We start from the raw sequence: 15,382 nt of genomic DNA, 5'->3' as shown, positions 1-15,382 counted from the left end.
TAGTCTATAATTTACAGATATACAGAATAATTGCAAATTGACACTTAACCCTAACCCTTTTACTTCAGTAAACATTCTGCACTTCCTCCTCCTCTGTCCAAGACCCAAACACCTGGCACCTGAATGCAACAGAGCCTCCATTTTTAAATACTGGAGGCCAGGGGAGACAGCCACCCTGGTTCTGCTCAAAGACTTGGAATATTAGGGTTGCTTAATCCACCAACAAATAGAAATGTCAATGTCTCCACAATTAACCATATTTCCCATAATGAATGTTGAATATTACTTGATATTTAAAGGTGAATTACCATCTATTTCCTTCCTGTAGCCTTAATTTGACTCCTGTAATTGTGTGTTTTTAGTTTGATACTTTTTAAATTAGCCCCAACCCACATGAGTCCTGGGCAACAACTCTCAAATGAATGAAAATGGGGGCTTTATTTAATATTCTTGGTGGTGGTCAGTTGTTCACACATAAAGAAAATACATGTTCAAATAATGAATTTAAGAACATCTGTATTCTCTTTAAAATGTTATGACACCTTCTGATTAGAGTCAGCTTTGCTATTTTTGAAAAACTGACTCAAATAAGGAGGATCACTTTGATACACCTCTGACCTAAACCGGTTTCCTTCCTCAGAGCAACATAAAGTTAGAAAGATATCCGCTCACTCTCAACTATCCGGGAATCACGTGGTTCTCGATAAATGCTGCAGGAGCTAGGTTCAGGTTCATGGTTCATGTAAGCAGCAGATACAGACACTGAACTTCCGGCTGCTTACAAAATAAAACCTCCATAAACTTGTGCTGTGCCATGACTCATCCTGGTAAATGAGGCAGTGGTGCCAGCGTTTAAGAAAACAGGAAGCAAATTTACTAAAACTTTACAAAAAAACGGTCAATTGTTTAAATATAACTCAAAACCAAGTTGTCACATACTAGCAATAGACACAGACACATTTTTTAGAACAATAATGAATAGTGTATAAAAAAAAAGGGTACCACTTTACAATAAGACTACCCTTATAAAGGGTTTACGAATAGTTTGTAATTCATTTATTAATTAGGTTGTGAACACTTTATAAGTCATTAATAAACTTTTATAAGACATGAGATAAACAGGGCAACTGTGACCGGTTGCTTGCCAAATAGTGAGCCCACATGTATCTGTACTGCTAAGTCTTATATTGGCTACCTAGCTTACTTCGTCTTCTTCATCAGCCAGCATCCTTGGTATCTGTTGCTCACTTGAGTTGATTCTCGCTATCGCTAAGTAGCCAATATAAGGCTTAGTCATCTTGCCAAATAGTGAGCATGTGTTGATGTATGAAAACTATGTTACAACTGGTTTATAAATGCTTCTTAAAGGGCCCATGTCATGGCCATTTCCACTGATCATAATTACATTGTTGAGGTATACTAAAATAGATTTATACTGTGCAATTTTCCAAACTCACATTGGTTTCGCATACAGCATCTCTGTCAAGCATGTGTATTCAGCAGTATTCACTTTCTCCACTAAACGACTCGTTGGAGCTCTTGCCCCCCCCCTCCCTGTGAGCCTAGTGTGCTCCGATTGGTCAGCTCGGCCACTCGTTCTGATTAGTCAACCACCAGAGAGGCTGCGCCCATGTCTAACAGTGCTTTTCCCGGCTGCTCTCAGCGTAACATCAGTCTTATCATGGCGTCGGTACAGCGGTATATTTTATATACATATATATTTTTAACTGTTGTTATAGAAGAGTGTGACGGCCCCAGGGCCTTTGTCTTACGATGGGGTGGAGCTGAAGAGGCTAATCAGCACGATCACGGACACCTCCGGACACTACGGCCCCAGTCTCTCTCCAAAGCGGCTGCAGGAAGACTAACTCTGCGATCCTCTCAACCACCTATCTCTGCATTTACCACAATAAATGTGCCGTGGTTTTGTAAACTCGTGTATGTCTCCTTGTCTTTGTGGCCTACGAGCCGCTCATAACAAAGAGTAAGTTATTTTTACCTGTTATAAACTACTACTGTTTGATGAGAAATCAAATCATGGTTTGCTATATATGAATTCAGGGAAGAAAGGATAGGCCTACTAAGTATTTCCATTAAACTTTATTTTTAGAAATGTACAAAATGAACATAAATATACATATATACACGGTATATCATCCATTCCTCCTCCTTGCATCTTGCCTGCGCACAGTCGGTGCGGTGCCTTTTAGCACGACGCCTCAGTAGTAGTAGAAGTGCCTTTTAGCACGTCATGGATTGTCCGCCAGGATCTGGCTGGACGAAATCAAATGCAAATCACAAAATATTAGAGAAACTTAGTTGTTTTAGATTCGTTAGTAGTAGTTGTGTAATGAACAGCTTGCCTGCTAATATGCTAACCTAGCTTTGTTTACCTTGGTAGCTAACACGATATGAACGTTAGCTTGGAGGAAAGGCAACTATAATGCAGTGTAATAAAACTACTATGAACAAAAGCTAGTGGTTCATATTAGGCTAGCAATAACGTGTTTATAATTGCAATCGTATACGGGTATTCTGCTACCATACAATGTAACTTGCATGAATACATTGTTTTGCGCTAGCATACAGCTAGCCTCGTTAGCTACATGCAGTATATGTACGGTCACAATGTACGGTAAATCACAGTACAGTATACTGTATGAGTATTCCGTGTGTGTGACTGCAGACATTCTCCTGCTATGAGATACATGTATGCAAGGCCATCTGCTGATATTAGAGTTGATATATGGAAACTCTAGCAACTTAGTTAGCAGTTAGCACTGTGTCAATGGCTTAGCAGTCCAACACAGTTTACACATTTAAACAGTCTTGTTTGATAAATACACAAATAACAATGCAAACTTACAGGTTGTATACCCAGATCTTCCCCTGCTCCAAACGGTCCAAACAAGCTGTGCATATCCGGCCTCAAACTGGGCAATGTTTTGGAAGCTTTCGTCTGTGAAATGCCGGTTCTTCGAACCTCTGGAGGAGGAACACGCCGCTGCTGGTGTGGCCATAGCTCTTCGGGATTGGTTCATTTCGTTCCGGGTACCGCATGACATCAGGCGGTACCCGGAACTAAATGGAAGACTCAAATGGGCAGTGACGTATCTCCAACGAGGCGTTTTGGGGAGGTATTTTCTGTGTTAGAGTTTTACTCGCTACAGGGTGTACTTTGAGGGTTTTGACTCTGCACACCGTTTACATGCATAAAAACCTTCATAACACACAAGGGGACGGGTAATAACCGGAGAAGCATGACATGGGAGCTTTAATGATTAATAAAGTGTTTACAACATAGTTCATAACTATAAACCCTTTATGAATCCTTTATAAGGGTAGTGTGGTGGCGTTTTAATCCTTGTCTACAATTTAATAGCCACCTCTATCGGGGTTGTGGGTTTTGACGCACCTCTCTTTGTTTCCAAACAAATGAGCTGAGAACGTGGTTGAATCAGATGAACTTTATTCGTTAGTCCAGACGGCATATAAACAGCAGGACACATTTCTTCGCTTCATACTAAATCAAAGTTAACAGTCTCCAAAAGAACACGGTCAAAAGACTTTTCCGTTTCCCCGTCTCATCACCATCAGCTGTGTCCTATCAACCTACCATATATAGGCATATAGCCATGCACATGATACTGACGCACATAACAAATAAGTGAGCCTTAAATTAATACATTTTAAACCATAGTATGACACAAAAAATACCTTTAGATGGTGAATTTAATCTAATTTATATTATTATCAAGCCTAACTATCAGACAATAATAACTCAATGAAAATGGCTCTAACAGGTAGTCTTATTGTAAAGTGGTACCAAAAAAACGTTATATACAGCTCCAGCTTTGAATCCAATTTGACTACACAATAAACACAGCAGAGTTTCAATGATAACATACCTAGTTATTGATTGGAGACAGGTATCAATTGAGTATGAAAGCTCATCATAGGAAGAATTTCAAGGACCTGTGAGCAAGAGGTTACATGTTTCCCCTCGCCTTACTTTGAATATGCAGAGCTCATCTGTAAAAGAAAAAGGGGAAACATTATTAGCAGCTGAACATAGAGGACTCATCTAGCTATAAAACTAAAATAAAACATCACAACAGAAGGAACAAAGATTGATAAAAACACATTCTAAAATACTATTTCAGCAATGTCAAAACAATCACCCTTCCTTTTCTTTATCATTCTGCATATCATGCACTTTCACTTTGATACATGTGTTTTTTCAGCTTTTGTACTTCCTCCACCTCTTTGCAGCACCCAAGTGACTCTGAACTTCAGTTCTTTCATTCTGTCTCAATAATCTTTGTTGGATTCACCACATTTATGGAATAGAACAACAATTTCAACTTTTGATCTTAATAACACAATATCTAAAGTCGAATCTCGTTTAAATAATTAAAAAATGCAAACAAAAAAAGGGATTCAAAATCAATCATATGAAACAGGACCACAGTACTTGAGTCCATCAGATTTTCCTTCTGAAATGCAGACGCTTCACAAAGGTCAAACATCTGGATCTCACAGGGTACGTAGTACAGAGTAGACGTTCCACAGGTATGAGCAGGGTTCGAGTTACAAACTGAGCTCTATGGGGGTCTTTGAAACTAACGCGTGCGCACGCATGCACACTCAATCACAAACTCAATCTCACACACACACACACACACACACACACACACACACACACACACACACACACACACACACACACACACACACACACACACACACAACACACACACACACACACACACACACACACACACACACACCAATAATAAACATATGGACAGGGGTTACTATTTAAAAAAAAAATGCAAATGTATTTGGGAACCTATCCATGTGAACATATTTTGGGGGTGGACCTCAAATCCTCTAGGGGGGTCCGGGGGCATGCCCCCCCTGGTAAGATATTTTTTAAATTTTGGAGTTAAATGCATCAATCTGGTGCATTTTGAGGGGAAAATAAAGAGACTAGATCTATGGAAACACCCATATGAAACAGATGCCACATCATGTAGACAGACAGTCACCCTGTGTGAGGCAAACCCACATTTGCGCAGCGTTGCGTTCACAATAGCCTACATTAAAAAAAAAAGATCGCTAGGCCATCGGGAAACCTCCCGGCCCTCCCGATGGCCAGTCCGGGCCTGCCAGCAGCCCTCTACTTGCTACAAACTTAAATATGAAAACATTGCCGTGGGAACTGTTGGAGTAGAATACCTCTGCTACGCGCCGTTCGTTGGATGAGGCTGGATCTCTATTAAATTAAGAAAGGAATTGAAAACACCGGAATCAAAGTTATAACAAATTATCTGAGTTTACTTCTAGTAGGAAACCAAACACATATACAAGTTATACAGAGTACTCGAGTACTCCGGGCTTCAGGCCTGATGATGCGGTTTTACAGGTAGACAGACCAGCTTTCAGAAAACGAGAAGTATGGACTCCAGGTTTGTGATGCGGTTTACCGTCTTCTAGCACCAGCTTTCAACAGACCAGAAGCATTTTACACTCAAAATCATCAGTATTTCTATCTGTCTTTGGGGCGGAGATTTGTCGATTCTTCCTTCCCACTTTTCTCCCAAGCGAATCAAAGAACCCCTGGGGAGGAGCTGTTTAAACTGACCACCTCCCCCAAGTGCCCTGACTGGCTGGATTCGCTTCTGGCCGGGTTCAATAGTTCTCTCCAGGACTTGAAATTCCAAAGTCCCCTAAGGTCAAAAGTCAATTCTTATCTCCGTCCCGATCTCCCCTCCCTACCTTTTCCAGGGGATCTTTTCCTATTTTACGATGTCTTTAACGACTTAGAAACAGCATCTGGCTCTTAGAGATGATAACAGCCAATGTTGGTGTGTGAAACACAGAATCTCTAAGTCAGTGAGTTTAAAAGTGAGAATAACATTCTTTTTCTAAGTGATTATCAAAACCCGTTCAAACAATACATGTTTACTTCAATACAGTGTAGAATCATATCTTCTTACTTCAATCCCTCTTTTGATCTCACCTCACGAGATCAACATATAGCATTTGAAACATTACCACTGTCAATTTTCTTCTTACTGTGTCTGTCCCAACATTTATATAAACCCATCAGAAGTTGGGATATAGAGCACTTTAAACCTTTAGGAACAGTCCACAACAACAACTTATTATGACAGTGGAGGGAGAATAAAATATGTCTAAAAAGCAAAGTCCTTGTCAGCTGAGTCATCTTTACTCTTCCCTCAATGGTGGAACTGATGAGTCTAACACACAGTGAGCAGATACAAGGCACACAACAACAACAACCACATGTCACTAAAATGGCAATAGAAGTAGCCACAGAAATCAGAAAAGACATTATCATACTTTTCCCTCTTTTGGTAACACATAGTTCTGTAGAATAAAAAATACAAATCCCTTACATTATGGGATATAAAAATAAAGTTGAAAGTTCCTCAAAAAAAATGGATTGTTCAGACAAAGTTCCACACCGGCTATATCAACCTGTTTCAGCGGGAAATGGAGTTCCCTGTGCCGTCTTGGTTTGCCATATCTTCGTCCCCCCAGCCCGCTGACGGCGGCTTCTGGGGTGCCTGCTAGAGAGATGTGGCCTGATTGTCCTCCCCCGGCCCGCTGATGGCGGCTTCCGGGTCGACTGTTGGAGAGATGTCCTCCCGATCCTCCTCCTCCGGACTGCTGATGGCGCCTCCTGGGTCGACTGCTGGAGAGATGTCCTGATCCTCCTCCTCCGGCCCGCTGATGGCGCCTCCTGGGTCGACTGCCTTGACGAGAGCCAGATCTGTTCTGATGTCGTCCAGGGTCCTCGCGACGAGGGCCAACTCTGTCCTGATGTCGTCCAGGGTCCTCGCAGGTGTTTTTCCCGACCGCACACTGGCTCCAGTGGTACCAGTTGTCTCCCTTTCCATCTGAGCGGACGGCATGGGAGGTCCCCTCCAACCAGACGTAATCTGCTGTGTTGGCCTTGTGTTTCTCGGGTCCCCCTTTTAACGTCAGCAGCCTGTGTGGAGAAGTCTCATACCAAGCCCTTAAGTTGCTTTTGTATATGGTTTTGAAATCATCTCAAAAAATCAAAATCAAAAATCAAAATCAAAAATCAAAATAAAAATCAAAAATAGAACAAAAATAAAAATAAAACAAAAAAGGAACAAACTAACAAAACAAAAAATAACCATAGCTAGATTATTTTAACTGTATCAATTTCTCTTAAAAGCAACAAATAAAACAAAACAAAAAATACCATAACTAGTATTTTAAATTGATACATTTCTCCTAAAAACGTAATAATCTCACATACATATTGTCTGATGTATATCCTATCCTTTTCCCCCTTTTACTGAAATAGAACGCCGTTAACGGTGTTCCCAATTTCAGAAATATCGAGCCTTATACATCAGTTATTTAATATCAGCTATATATTTATTATTACTATTACTTATATATCAGGCATGAAATGTCAGCCTTCTTCCATGATTGACCTCGTCTACATTATCTGACTTATATTGATACGTGTCTGTTTGTATTTATTTAATATACTGGGCAATTATCTATAACTTTTTGAATCTCCCTCTTTTCTTAACAACTTGAGTTATGGCTATTTTGAAATCTGACTTGGTTAAGAGATGATTTGTTTATTGGTGAAAGGAACACTCTTCCCCTCAATGGTGTGGGGGTGGATATTCAGGGAGAGTTCCTTACAATCTCCAGATCTTCCTCTCAGTGTAGAGGCCATAAAACCTTTTAATGGGCTCTGTGGTCTGTTCAGATTTTAGATTTTCTTCCTCTCCAGAGGTCACGCCTGTCTTTGACCCTGTATGCTGCTTTGAGTCAGCAGCACCTCACGACAGAGAAAGGGAGATCTCTTCCCAAAAGTGTAAGTTCCCTTTTGAGCAACATAGCTCCACATTTAACACTCCCTGACTTGTTTGTAAAGCGTTCTTTAAGGCCTGAATCGAGTCTTCCGTTATGTAACGGAAAATCCCATTTCCAAAAAGGGTCAGTTTAATAGCCCTTATCATATTACCGCTCTGTGCTTGCATGCTAGGACCTATTGTCTTTGCCAGAGCTGCTGCTAGTCTTTCTACATGTATTAGCTCCATATTAGCAGGGTTCACTAACATGGTTGGTTGATCCAGTTTAAGATTTTTCAATATCTTCCATTACTATTTCCAACATTCCTTATCCCTGAATATCAGGCCTAACAATGTGTTTTCCTTTAGGAGTATTAGATGGGATACTCATAAGTGGCATTTGTGAGCCCTTATCTCCGTAGGGTGGAGGTAGGGTCTCAGACATTATACCACCTTCTCGTTGCTCTCTGTCTCTCAAGTATTACACAGATTTGACTTTAAAAAAATCACACAAAGCTTCTCATACCTTATCATATCACATTCAGGCACATTTTTATTGTGCGATGTTTATTTCAACAGATAGCGTGACTTCCAGAAGTAGGCTTCTACAATCTCCTCACGGTGATTGCGACTTCAGGTCAAGAGTTAAAAACTCAGTCAACAAAATCTCTTTATCGTCACGTTTAATGAGCCTGATTATCCCCACAACAGTTTTGTGATGAGATACGGTCGTTCCAAATAATTAGTTGGAGGTCGCGTCTCTCTCCTCCTCTATCACCCACCATATAACAATTACAGAAATTTTATACATTTAAAGCACCACGAAAGGTAACCGCATTAATCAATCTTATCATGATCTGCGGGGAATGTAACCCTTCTTTTACAGCCTTACAGTCTTTAATGAAAGCACTGTAAGGTAACCGTATTCATCAATGTTATATTGACCTACGGGGAATTTAACCCTATTTTGACACCTTCGTTAGTCTTTAATTAAAGCGTTGCAAGGTAACCGCATTAATCAATCTTATCATGATCTGCGGGGAATTTAACCCTCTTTTTCTAGCCTTGCAGCCTTCGTTTTTGCTCTAGATCCAGGACTCAAATACCCTTCTCTAAGCACTATTAATCTAATTTAACTAGAATATGTATTGTATTTCCCACCGTGACTAAGAACACTGAGAACGCTGCTGACAACTCTAAAGTTTTAGTATAATCAATCACAGATTTTTGATAGTCAAAACAGGTGTCTGCTCACCTTTTGTATATTGCCATGGTCTTAGTTGTCACCAGTATCTCTGTGTCCTCCCCCTGGACTGGATTCTGTCCCCTGGCTATCGGTGTCCCTTTCTAGAGATCAGCTCACAAACGTCGGGAGTCACCACTTGTTGGAGTAGAATACCTCTGCTACGCGCCGTTCGTTGGATGAGGCTGGATCTCTATTAAATTAAGAAAGGAATTGAAAACACCGGAATCAAAGTTATAACAAATTATCTGAGTTTACTTCTAGTAGGAAACCAAACACATATACAAGTTATACAGAGTACTCGAGTACTCCGGGCTTCAGGCCTGATGATGCGGTTTTACAGGTAGACAGACCAGCTTTCAGAAAACGAGAAGTATGGACTCCAGGTTTGTGATGCGGTTTACCGTCTTCTAGCACCAGCTTTCAACAGACCAGAAGCATTTTACACTCAAAATCATCAGTATTTCTATCTGTCTTTGGGGCGGAGATTTGTCGATTCTTCCTTCCCACTTTTCTCCCAAGCGAATCAAAGAACCCCTGGGGAGGAGCTGTTTAAACTGACCACCTCCCCCAAGTGCCCTGACTGGCTGGATTCGCTTCTGGCCGGGTTCAATAGTTCTCTCCAGGACTTGAAATTCCAAAGTCCCCTAAGGTCAAAAGTCAATTCTTATCTCCGTCCCGATCTCCCCTCCCTACCTTTTCCAGGGGATCTTTTCCTATTTTACGATGTCTTTAACGACTTAGAAACAGCATCTGGCTCTTAGAGATGATAACAGCCAATGTTGGTGTGTGAAACACAGAATCTCTAAGTCAGTGAGTTTAAAAGTGAGAATAACATTCTTTTTCTAAGTGATTATCAAAACCCGTTCAAACAATACATGTTTACTTCAATACAGTGTAGAATCATATCTTCTTACTTCAGAACATGTTTCAAATGGGGGGTGCTGTGGGGATGACACCAGGGCCGGTTCTGACCAATTTGCTGCCCTAGGCAAGATTTTTGCTGGTTCAATTATATCTTATTTTATCAGTTAACATTTATTTATTCATCCATATTTTTTAATCTCTCCAGTTTTAAAGGATATTGTTGGTTTACTGTCCTATAGTATACATGTGCCAAGAGCAAGGACTGTCTTAGGTAAGACAGCTTTTATGTGCGCAGCTCCACTTGCTTGGAACAATCTTCAGCAAGAATTGAAACTGAGCAATCTCATTCCTCTGCATGTTTTTAAAGCTAGGCTAAATGAAATGCTCGTTGATACTATGGGTACTTGTAAATGTCTATAACTATGTAAATGTATCCTGTAAATATAATGTATGATGTCCTTTATTGTTTTATGTTTCATGTGGAACCTATATGCTGCAGGTCTCCCTTGAAAAAGAGATCTATGATCTCAATGGGACCAATCTGGTTAAATAAAGGTTTGAAATGAAATGAAATGACATTGGAATGATTTCAAACCTGTTTTTATTTATCCTAATAATTATAAAGGTGTGCCTTGGAAAAGGCCCAAAATTGTGCACACAAAACATATTTTCGGCTGCCCGGGCATAAGGAAGTAGCTCTACTTATGAAATCTCTGTTAGTTTAAACTCCCACTTCACTACTTTACATTCAAAACAAATAGCTTATAAAATGTGGCACGGCATTATTGATAAAGCTACATATTAGTCTATAAAATAGTTACATCATACTTATCTTAACCAGCAACACCAATAAAATACTGCTTCACATAAATGCATCGCAAATAATCATCAGTTTTTATTCAATGCATATAGAGGCAACTGAACCACACATCAACATTTCATCCATGCATTTCTTCACTTGTCAGTTGTTGTTCAAGCTCTCAAACAAACAAGCGGGCAGTACATCACATTGGCTCTTTTTGCTGCTACTTTGACAACATGGTTGCAACCGGTTTTGTTTTCGTGCTGTTGATGCCATTTTTCATTTTTTTAGAAAGTGAGTTGATGATTTCATAAACTAAGAGTGAGGTACATTTTTGCCTCGCAAATTTTCCATCCAAATGAAGCAACATTTCTAAATCATTTTCAGACAAATTTGACTACACATGTTAGTGTTGTTAGATCTTATTGTCTTATATTTTTGTACAGCACTTTGAATTGCTTTGTGTTGAAAGGTGCTATATAAATGCCTAGTGATGACTCAAAATCTACTAGGATTAATAAATGTCCAAAGTGTCTATTACGTTAGTAGGAAATCCAACCTAGAGCAATTGAGCATTGGAATAGAACATGTTGTTTCATAAGGCCCAATGAGAACAAACACGAGGCAGAATCTAAACAGGAAAGTGTAAAAACATGTTGAATCATTAAACATCTGACAGAACAAGAACAAGACACAACTAGTTTTTGTTTTTCTAAAAACAAAACAATGAGGTAGATACTAGCTGTCATTTTTTTTAAGGAGGGGCAGCTTGGGCGTATTGTTGTACATAGCCGTGGGAACATGTTTCAAATGGGGGGTGCTGTGGGGATGACACCAGGGCCGGTTCTGACCAATTTGCTGCCCTAGGCAAGATTTGTGCTGGTTCATTTATATCTTATTTGACCAGTTAACATTTATTTATTTATCCATATTTTTTAATCTCTCCAGTTTTAAAGGATATTGTTGGTTTACTGTCCTATAGTATACATTGGAATGATTTCAAACCTGTTTTTATTTATCCTAATAATTATAAAGGTGTGCCTTGGAAATATTTGTTTACATAAATTGTGATAAAACCGTTTGAGACACACTGAGATAACTTAGACTAAAGTGAACTATCTAAACACTCAGAGTCCTTTACCTCACTGAGCCTCTCAGGGCAAATGGAAAATGTAACCGGGGTGAAAAGGGTGTTATCTTTACTTAATTATGAATGTGAACATCAAGGCCGAAAATAAGTTTTTTTTGTATTATATTTGTATTATATTTCCATTTAATCTTGTGGACGTGCAGATTCCCTGTCCTCCTCAGCACCCCTACTTACCACGGCCCTGTATGAAAAGGTTCAACTACGCACACAGTCACTCATCATCTCGGCTCGCGCAGCACGCTCACAGGCATAGATTGTGCAATAAAGTATTGCGCACCTTGGAGGTGCAGTGCAGGCATATTGTTATTCAAGAGATGCGTTGTTCTTTTGGAAAACATGTTTTTCTTTTCAATAATACTCATTACATTGACACATGCATTATTTGTGATTAAAATAATGGTTGTTGCTAATGTATTAGCGACCCCCACAGATGTATGATTTCATTGCGTCCGTGGGAGCTCAGACCCCTCCTTATGGGAGCTCAGCTCCCATTGGCTCCCACATAACTCGAACCCTGGGTATGAGGGATTGTGTAGCATTTTCTATGTTTTATTCGTAATTTGGAAATGAACGTATTCATTCAGGAAACGACAGCCTGCTAGGACATAGAGTGTTTGACACCAGATGGCGACATTTATCCTCCGTACAGAAGGACTTCAGTCACCTCTGGCCTCATGCTCTTGTGCAATACCACTTATGTGCAATATATTTACTGTAAGTAGCTGTGCAATTTATACTGCCACCTTTAATACTTTCACCCAACACACTCTCACTCCCTAAACGTCCAGGAGCGACGCTTGGTCAGGGTCCCGTGGCGTGCAGTTGGGACGCGCCGAGGCTCCTTCAGCTTCATAAACGGACGCAAAGAGCTTTCAACTGATTGCAATGTATTCCCATCGGCGGCGGTATTTTACGCTTATGGAAGCACCGCATCCGTTTATGTCGGCGGCTGTTTAAAGGCAATGTGAGCGTCCATTCCCATCGGATAACGGAGGATTTTACACCCGGAAGTAACTATTCTCTTTACTGTCGATTGATTTTACAGTGATATCTGCACTACTCATCAACTCAAAAACACCAGATTATCCTTGTTAATTACACAACATTGATTGGTTTAAATCAGGGGTGGGGAACCTCCGGCCCCCGGGCCGTATACGGCCCGCGAGACCATTTGGTACAGCCCTCGAGGTAATTTATAAACACACGCAAAAAATAAAAAAATTCAAGAAATCTAGACCGCAAAATAATTAAACAAGCGAGTGCCTGTTTTTCCTGGCCAAGGTCAGGGTCCTTGAACACAACAGGAGCCTAACGTGTCATCACGTGGTATATGTCTCGTCTGACAGGGGTGCAGTTCTGACGGAGAGCACCAGAACGCCACTCCGGTACTTCAACATTTGCAGTACCCATAAGGAGCCGTACACATCATGGATGTATAATAAGAACTGGATACAGCGTGGGAGGCGGGGCCTCATTCATTCCTATGAGAGTTGCTCAATCGCGCATGATGACAAAATGGCCCAACTTTTGAGAGAGCGAAACGTCACAGATTACCCGGCATGCCTGAGAAGTACCCGTATGTGCGCTCATAGCGCATGCGCAACTTTAAACATGCCCCCCAAAATGCTCGCTCACATCAAGCACGTCAATTTGCGTACACGTAACAGCACCGCGCGTTCATGACAGCATGGTAATGGGTTGTTATGATGGATTTGATATTAACGACGAGGCGGCAGTTAGCAGCTAGCGGCTAGCTAGTAATTATGCTAATTTACACATCAGTCGTTATGTACTTTTATATTACGCTGATGTAACAGGATCTAGTGATATCCAAGCAACAGAGCTTAATTTAGCATGAAACTTGTGTGGGTTGTAGCCTACATGAAACCACTTGGTAATATATAAAAATATATGTATTTTGAGTTATGATCAATTGTGATTTAAATCTTTATCTAAAAAGTAAAGCTGATGATGGATTACTGTGGTGGAGTTAAAATAACAATAGCCTATTTCTCTTTGAAATGTGATGGAGTGAAAGGATAGTAACTGTGATTATTCATGTTAAGTACCCAACAAGTAACTACAACGTATAATACTTGAAGGAAAGGTGTAAAATGTTTCCATAAATACCAATATCACACAGTACAACACCCCTTGTTGTTAAATACCAACCATGTGTATATATATATATATATATGCCGCTAAAACTGTGTAATATACCTGGCTGCTAAATCCTCCAAACTGTTACAGGATGTGTATTTTGTAAAATGTGTAACTGTTTTTATTATAATTTCTTGTTTTTAATCTTTAATACTTTTTGTATGCATACTTTAAGTAACATTAGGCTGTCTTTGGCTCTTTTCTGCTGTAATAATGTAAATGTATTCTGATTCTGAACTAATTGATATGTTTTTGTCACAGTTTGTTTCCCTATATTGCGACACTTGTTTTGTTTAAGATTATTTCTCCTTTTTTTACAGACATCCCCAACCATAGTGGAATGCTGTTGTAAAGGATTGCATTGATCCGTGCATCAATACCTTCACCCAGCTTTGAGGCCTCCAATGAATGAAATCATCTTGTGGCTGGGAAAAATGTGAAAAAATAAATCTCACAAAGAGTGACTTTCTGGTGTAATCATTATAATATCAAAGACAAGCACTTTTAGTAACAATATATAAAATCATTCAGCAGCAGAGGTTGGGGTGGAAACAGCATTTCTAACTAAGATGATTACAATATTACAAGTTAAACATCAAGATGAACATACTATTATTAATTTAAAAAGTACATGGGAAACTTAAATATCCTGCAATATACCATTAGCAGAATAGGAACAAATGTGCCAAAACATTTCTAACATTAACATAAACTGAGGGCTTTCTTCCTGAGCCGCTGGGAGTAAAGCTCCTCCATGGGTGGCAGCTCCGTCCTGGTGATGTTCTGTGCAGTTTTCACCACCCTCTGTAAAGCCTTACGATTAAGGGCGGTGCAGCTGCCGTACCAGGCCGTGATGCAGCCGTGTCCGTGATGGACACAGAGGAACCTGAAGCTGCTGACTCTCCACCGTAGTCCCATTGATGGCGATGGGGGCGTGTCCCTCTCCCTGCTGCTTCCTGTAGTCCACAATCAGCTCCTTGGTTTTGCTGACGTTGAGATGGAGGTTGTTATCCTGGCACCAAGATGTCAGGTTTTCGACCTCCTCTCTGTACGCCGTCTCTTCGCCGTCTGTGATCTGGCCGATGACGGTCGTGTCGTCAGCACGTAGGCCCGTACCAGTGTCTTGAAGTGGCTGCGCTTCCTCCTGGGCCACATCCAAAATTGAGAAGAAAGAGAACAGACACACCACAGCTGGGTGAGGCTGGTGAGGCTGGGGAAGATGAGTAAAACAACTCAAGAGTAAGAGTGGGTAACTCAAGAGTAAGACTGGGTATGTATACATTCACTCC

This window comes from Trematomus bernacchii, unplaced genomic scaffold (genome assembly GCF_902827165.1).
Source record: "Trematomus bernacchii unplaced genomic scaffold, fTreBer1.1, whole genome shotgun sequence".
Lineage (NCBI taxonomy): Eukaryota > Metazoa > Chordata > Actinopteri > Perciformes > Nototheniidae > Trematomus > Trematomus bernacchii.
Note: the sequence above shows the minus strand (reverse complement) of the source record.